At 40.1% G+C, this 8,493-nt stretch overlaps 1 long non-coding RNA gene across 1 annotated transcript; it reads left to right on the plus strand.

Annotated features, from left to right (window-relative positions):
• The first annotated feature begins 3,324 nt into the window (after positions 1-3,324).
• On the plus strand, positions 3,325-3,869 carry LOC120930861. The gene is made up of 2 exons (XR_005747757.1): positions 3,325-3,517; positions 3,615-3,869. It is a non-coding gene; the product is annotated as an uncharacterized LOC120930861 (long non-coding RNA).
• Positions 3,870-8,493: the final 4,624 nt, after the last annotated feature.

Below are 8,493 nucleotides of genomic sequence, written 5' to 3' on the forward strand. Positions count from 1 at the left end.
AGATTATAGTTTGTAAGTACTTTTTGCAGTTAGCGTACTGTATAAGTAATAATATTGCTTTTGAACTTAGGTAACACAGAGCATTGGTGATGTGTTTGATGAATGGACTGGGATGGGTAATAATTTACTCTGGTATGTTTTTGTTGTTTTCATGGATGCTAGAACTGTTCTGTATAGTTTTATTTCTCTGCGTATCAAAAAAAAGCCAGCTTCACTATTCTACATGTGATTTGGTTTCCTGTAAATCTTTTCATTCGAGAACCTGGACATTATATATTTTGTAAAATGCATTGTCTGATGTTGGTTTTTGAAATATGACCCTGATGTGTAATATATTTTATATGTATCGAGATTTGCCAACTGTATAATGTTTGCTGTACATTACTTGCATATGGCAATTAATAATAATAATATACATTTTTCTAATTATATCTATCAGAGTACAATTCCCCTGAAGAAGACCGTGACAGTTTAGGTCGAAACGCGTCGGGGTACTCATATGGAAACAATTGAATCATGATGTAACGTGTATTGTATTGTTGTTGATTTTTGCCACTGTTATTTTTATTTTCATGTATAATCAGAGTGTACTATATGTATATTATCTACATTATTTTACAAATGCTCCAACCATGTTGTACATTTTATTGTAATTCAATGTTGAAACCAAGTAAAGATTTTAACTTCAATATCATCCAACCACTCTTATTTATTGAGAACATCATGCCGCTAAAAAACCCCACTGGGGGACCTTCCCATTTTTGTTTGAGCATTTTCGGGGTGCGCGGCACACGGACTCCACATATGCGTTTTTCCTTGTTTCATTCGATTTTTGGGTGGTTAAACACCCGCTTCCCCCTTTACGCATGAGAGCCACTATGAGCTATGTGTTAGTCTATATAATGGTGGTTCAGCAGTATTTATTCTGTCCTTAATGTCGCTTACCTTTTGATTACACCATGATGGAATTTGAGACAGGCCTTTTTAGGATTTAACTCTGGTCTGTGATGAGCAATATACCCATATAATCTTGGTATATGAGTTACCCCCCTATTTTGGGCACTCATAGGCACTATTTAATATGTTCCCCCTCCGAAAGGATCGTCCAAGCTATCTGTCCAAAAACATACATTTTTGGTTTATATTTGCCCTAAAATCACGTTACACCGTAATCCTAAATATACAGCCTCAAGTACCAGTGTGTACTACTTTTCATGTTCCTCTCTCACTGGGTCTGCCCAAAGTTTTTTATCCAAGAGTATTCACTTCTTGGTGCAAACGTACTAGAACTTTATGTGCTGCTCCAAACCCCACATATAGCCCTTAGCTCCAACAATTGATGTTCCTTAATTAACCTAACGTAGTAATATTGAATATCCCTTTAGTACTTATTTGTTTCATCTACTATGGACATACTTGGTTCCACCCCCACTAATACAATTTTTTCCACCCCTTCCGCTGGTGGGTCCAACGCCTTTCCTCAGGTTTCCTGGCACGGTGGGGAGATGTGGAAAGTTTTCACTTTCTCCCCTTTAATTTGTTTTCCCAGGGTTGTGCTATTCCCTTGCCAACCACCAGGGAAAACACTACGTGCCAGTGGCGTCCCTTGATAGCGCTAGACAGTGCATGGCGCGGTACGCATGTGCGGCTTCGGCCCTGCATGCGTCCTAACGTCATGACGTCACTTCTTCATTGAGGGGGTGATGGTAGCTGCCGGGGCGTTGCTCACTGGAGCGCCGAGGGAGCTGCTGAGTGCTTGCCCAACGGCAATTGGAACAACGGTGGGGAGAGAAATGATGACACCTGATACCCATTGATTTAGACTCTATTTAAGCGTCTCATCTTCCTTGGATCTTATTGTGATCCTGGGACAGCTCCCTCCACATATACATTAGGATGGAGCCTATGTAAGTACTACTACTTAGCATATTTCCATTTATCCCCCCCTTTTTGCTATTACCCCCATGGTACAATTTTAATCTTTTTATATTATTATTCAATGCTACCTACCAACACTGGGACATGCACTCAGCACTGTCATTCACTTCCTCACACACATTTTTTTTTATTTACCATTTATATTCACTTCCTCACACACATTTTTATTTACCATTTATATTCACCTCCTTTACTTGCAATCACATTTATTCTGGCACACACTCTCACTTTTTATTTTTATCCTCTTTTGCCCCTTTCACACATTTCATCGACATACACACTCACATTTATTTGTTCACCACACTCTCACACAATTCTCTTAACCCTTTTCCCCCCCTCATTCACATCACACTGACACCAGTATGATGTTCATTTTACCAGTACAAAACCTTGGGTTTTGGTATATTTCCATCCACACCTTTGCAATACCAGCATTGGTGTATCAAGACTTAGTAACACAGTCTACTTTAATACTTACCTCCTACATATGCCCATGTTTATGATCCTATTAGATCGTCACATGTGGTCATGGTCATAGCCCAATGGATGTTATCTATGCTTATGCAACATTATTAGTACTCACATTATTACTCATATTTAATTAAACTAAATATTTAATCAATACAGGTGTCCTCCTGGTCGTCCCCCCCCCCCCCCCCCCCGGGAGGGAGATGATGACACCTGATACTAATTGATCTAGACTCTATTTAAGCTTCTCACCTTCCTTGGATCTGGATGTGATCCTGGGACAGCTCCCTCCATACATACATTAGGATGGAGCCTATGTAAGTACCATTACTGAGCATACTTCCATTTATCCCCCCCTTGTTGCTACACCCCCATGGTATACTATATAATTCCTTGATATTATTATTTAATGCTACCAACTAACACTGGGACATGTACTCGGCACTGCTATTCACTTCCTCACACACACTTTCATTCACCATTTATATTCCCTCCCCTCACTTGCAATCACATTTTTTCTGGCACACACTCACTTTTTCTTTTATCCCCTTTTTTGCCCCTTTCACACATTTCTATTGACATATACACTCACATCTATTTGTTCACCACTCTCTCACACATTTTTCTTAACCCCTTTCCCCCCCCTCATTCACATCACACTGACACCAGTATGATGTTCATTGTACCAGTACAAAACCTTTGGTTTTGGTATACTTCCATCTACACCTTTGCAATACTAGCATTGGTGTATCAAGATTTACTAATATATTCCATTTCAATACTTACCTCCTACATACGCCCATGTTTATGATCCTATTAGATCGTTACATGTTGTCGGGGTCATAGCCGAATGGATGTTATCTATGCTTATGCAATATTATTAGTACTCACATTATTACTTATATTAAATTAAACTAAATATGCAATCAATACAGGTGTCTTCTGGTCGTCTCCTCCCCCCTATGGTCCACACTTGTGACTCCTTGTAAGCCCGGTTTGGTGGGTTCCCGTCAAGCGGAACGGGGGTTTCTCTTGCTATGGGGGTCTTCGGATCATTTTTACTTCTCAGCAACCATCTCTGATTACATATTAATTCATTAACCCTTGAGTGGTAAATATAATTTCAACAATATTCTCTCAGCAGATGTTAAACATTTTTGTTAGAGGGATGTAACTTTAATAATAATTTTTCTAATTATATCTATCAGAGTACAATTCCCCTGAAGAAGACCGTGACAGTTTAGGTCGAAACGCGTCGGGGTACTCATATGGAAACAATTGAATCATGATGTAACGTGTATTGTATTGTTGTTGATTTTTGCCACTGTTATTTTTATTTTCATGTATAATCAGAGTGTACTATATGTATATTATCTACATTATTTTACAAATGCTCCAACCATGTTGTACATTTTATTGTAATTCAATGTTGAAACCAAGTAAAGATTTTAACTTCAATATCATCCAACCACTCTTATTTATTGAGAACATCATGCCGCTAAAAAACCCCACTGGGGGACCTTCCCATTTTTGTTTGTGCATATGGCAATTAAACCTTTTAAAAAAAAATGATGGTTGATGATCAAATTTTGTCAGTGACATTATAAGGCATTCCCAACTGTTTGTTTACTTTACAGCAGCTGTAGTTTCGAATGGGCGAAAAAGCCCAATATGACCAGTTTGTTTGGTGGGTCCAGAAACGTTAGATCAAGCTGAGTTTGCCTCAAACCCACATTTGGCCTGAATATCATCATTAGCCAGAAGTAAATATATTTAGTACACAAATGACAACATACCTAATGTTTCTGGTTTATTAACATGTTTTCCTTTTCTTTGCCCTTAGACCGTTCTCTGTTTCTTGCTCTTTCAGTGACTCATTTTAAAATGGAATGAAGTGCTTATCATTGAATGACATTTCTCTAAAGAGAAAGGATTGTCCCTATTCATTCTGTAAAGGGTAATGACAAAAGAATCAGTGGGCAGGTAGAATACAGAGGGCTGTAAGCGCTTTCAATGCAGTTTTAACTTTGTCTGACCGTGTGTTTGAATGCAGATTGGTGGCTTGAAAATTTAATTAGGTTCTTTTTAACAAATCTAAAGCTACACTCAATTTTCCAAGAATATATATATATATATATATATATATATATATATATATATATATATATATATATATATATATATATATAAAGCAAAAAGTACAGTATCATTAAAATCCTTTGCATTATTTTTCCTGTTTAACAGTTTCCACTGGAAAGTTTTTCCCAATATAAGATTTACCCTCTATTAGTATTTCAACAGTGTATCAAAATTTGGGATTTCCCATCACTTTTTGTTTCAGTGACAATAGTAAATCTCTGCCTAGTGGAGGCACAGACAGAAATAAACATCTAATATGATTTTCAACCAGGGGTCAAGTCCTGGGGAAAAAAGTGTGGGAACTCCCACCCAAGATCTACTCCCCCACCAAAAAAAAAAGATACGCTCATATGCATAATTACTAAACCACTGTACCTTAGTAATCCTTTATGTTACTGTTCCCGTATAAGGATTCATCGGGTAGTGTGCGGGTATTCCGTCACTTCCTCAATGCTGCAATGTCTCCTGGGAGCTTTTGTCATTGTTCCCAGGAGACATTGCGGAGGTCTGCCGCGAGTTATCGTGGGATTTAGAAAGAATGTTCCGCAATATCTCCTGGGAACAATGACAAAAGCTCCCAGGAGACATTGCGGCATCGAGTCAGTGACGGAATACCCGCACACTACCCGATGAATCCATATACAGGAAGCGGCTAGTAAAATAAAGGATTACTAAGGTTCGCCTGCCCCTGACAGTGACTCGAGCTGGGCATCGCCGCTTAGTGAAGGATTGGCTCGGGTGGCTCGGCTTCTCTCGGCTGCTCTAGTCCTGCAAAGGGAACTGCATTCCTGCTGTGAAAAAAGTGCAGGAACTCCATTCCCACGTGTTCCCGCAGGACTTGAGCCCTGGTTTCAACACATTACCACTCTATCCACAAAGCCAAGGGTGCAGGCAGTGCAATCAAAATGCAGGTTAGGATGAAGGAAAAAAGCTGGGACAGCCGCACTCCAAAAAAACTCCTCCTTTAATTAAAAATCACAAAATACATGCCACAGCAAAAAACAGCACAACAAAAGAAAAGCTGACGTTTCGCACTATGCCTTAGTGCTTCTTCATAGCTATGAAGAAGCACTAAGGCATAGTGCGAAACGTCAGCTTTTCTTTTGTTGTGCTGTTTTTTGCTGTGGCATGTATTTTGTGATTTTTAATTAAAGGAGGAGTTTTTTTGGAGTGCGGCTGTCCCAGCTTTTTTCCTTCATCCTAACCTGCATTTTGATTGCACTGCCTGCACCCTTGGCTCGGACCACAGTAATCAGATTACCTGGTTCTCTTTGAGCGGTTACCCACTCTCTCAATTAAAAAGATGTTTAGGCATTAGATATTATTTAAGACTGCACAGAGATATTACAGGATGGTTGGTTTATACCTCAGGGCTGTAAATTCTGCTGTGCTGAGTGCTCCTTACAATTACTAGGATGGCTCTGCTGATTTACCAAGCTTATATCAATAGAGTGGGATGTAGTGCAAATATTTAGGATGGGATCCCTCCACAGAAGGGCCCCTGCAGGATGCCTTCACCCAGAAAGTCTCAAGGGTATTAGTGAAAAGTGCACATATTACCATGGCACGTTAGAAACACGAGAGGTCTCTTTCTCTTCCATCCTTCTGGGTAGCCACTCCAACATGTAATGTGACTATCTGGCTCAACTTCTTTTTATAGCACCTCTGAAGACAAGGAAAACACCATTTGCCTTGTGGATCTAAAGATCTTATTCATTTAAAGTGGATGTAAGCCCTTCATACACCCAGTGAAGTGAACAGCCTCAAATGATACGCAGAGATTAACCAAATCTCCCTACATAGGTTTTAAATGTATATCTGCTGTGTTTACATTTATATACTGTTTAGAAAGTTGAGATCCTCTTAGGATATTTTCTCTTCGGCCCCGTACACACGATAGAATCCATCCGCAGATAAATCCCAGCAAATGGGTTTCTGCGGATAGATCCTATGGTGTGTACACGCCAGCGGATCTGTTTCCGCGGAGAAATCTCCTCTGGGATGGATTCCAGCAGATCGAATATTTGTTGTGCTGCACAACATATCCATCTGCTGGAATCCATTCCAACGGATGGATCCGCTCGTCTGTACAGACTTACCGGATCCATTCGTCCAAAGGGATTCCCCGCACGCGTCGTAATGATTTGACGCATGCGTGGAATTCCTTATATGACAGCGTCGCGCCCGTCGCCGCGTCATAATCGCGGCGACGGCGCGACACGTCATCGGCAGAGGATTTCCGCGCGGATTTCAATGCGATGGTGTGTACACTCCATCCCATCGAAATCAGCGGATATCTTTGAGAGGATTTATCCGTGGAAACGGTCCGCTGGACCGTATCTGCGGATAAATCCTCTCGTGTGTATGGGGCCTTCCTGGTTAACACAGAGTGTGATGTCTGGGCAAAAAGCCAAGATAGCTAACATTGCTGATTGGAGGAAAGGCACACACACCCTCTCATCATAGGCAGAGACTCTCAAAGCTGTTTTGTAATAGGAGCTGCTCTCTGCTAATCTATTTTAGCAACCTCCTTTGACAAAAGATTCAGGCTGCTTTTGTCTAAAAAGTAAAAAAATATGTCAGGAGTTCTCAGGCTGATAATAGAGGAACCGTTCAGAAGAGAGCTATAAGACTTAGCTCATTGAAAATAGATAACAAAATATTGCAGATATATGTGTCCAGCTCAAATTTCATGAATCAGGTTTACATCCACTTTAAATCCAGGAGGGACAAACCAAAATTACATTCATGATCTCAGATCAGATACAAACAATGTGCAGGAACCACTAGGAACCCTCTTGCTCGTGTACTCTGTCTATTGCATTGGTTACTGTCCATGGCATTATTATCCTATGCTTTGTAAATATGTGCATCAACAAGAAATCTGTAGTAATAATGTTGCTTTTTGTTTCTTCGTTATTTGAATTATCTTTTTTTAAGTATGCTTAAAAAACAACTTCTTCATTTGTTGTTGTATTTTTTTGATCTATTAGGTTATGTTTAGACCCTCCTTGTACCTAATAACAGGTTGGATGAAATAACAGATATTAAACAACAAAATATATTTAGATACAACTATTCGTAAATTTTACCTTAGAATGTTTTTTAAACACTTTCAACCAAAACATAATAGGCAGAAGGAAAATTTGCACTCAATCCAACTTACAGGGGTGCTCTACGTGCTATGTATTCCTGACTTCTGAACCATGCTGCTTGAAGCTCTTTACACATTGCAGTTTCACCTCACTCTCTTCAGGTCTCCCAAAGGTGCACCAAGTCTTTCACATTCCTGGCAAGACCCCTACATCAGCTGGCTTAAAAAAATAAATCCTCCTTTTCTTTCTTTAGTCATGAGTAAACTCTACTGAGTGAACCATGTTAGACCTGTACATACTAGGTGGAATTGTCTGTACCATAAAGAGTCTAACTAAATTGAACTGAAGGCTCTTTTATGGTGACTGCCTTCCTTTTGCTTTGCAAAGTTAGAGTGTGACGCTTGAAGTTCAGCCAGAGACTACTGGGAGCCAGCTCGGGGAATTATCAAACAGCAGTGCCTGCAGTGGAATATCGTATCTTAAATACCTTCATGAAGTTCTGTTTTGTTATGTGCCTTGACTATAGTTTTTAAGGGTTTGTCTGCTGCATGTGCTGATGGGGCCTGCTGTTACTTTTCCCAGCCATTTACAATTGCATTCCAACAAGAACTTTTTCCAGGAGATACTAAATATTTGTGTTACAAAGACAAAGTAGTGCTGCATGGGGATATATGTTTTAGTATCAATTAATGTACTCTATTCCAGGCCCGGACTGGGACAAAAAATAGGCCCGGGCATTTTGGAATGAGCAGCCCATGACACCTTAACCGGCCCATCCCCACTCTCCATCCTAAAGAATCCCCCGGGAGAGGCGAGGGGGAAACCCTGCAAAAGGTGCAGGGGGCAAGGGGAC

Source organism: Rana temporaria, chromosome 3 (genome assembly GCF_905171775.1).
Source record: "Rana temporaria chromosome 3, aRanTem1.1, whole genome shotgun sequence".
Lineage (NCBI taxonomy): Eukaryota > Metazoa > Chordata > Amphibia > Anura > Ranidae > Rana > Rana temporaria.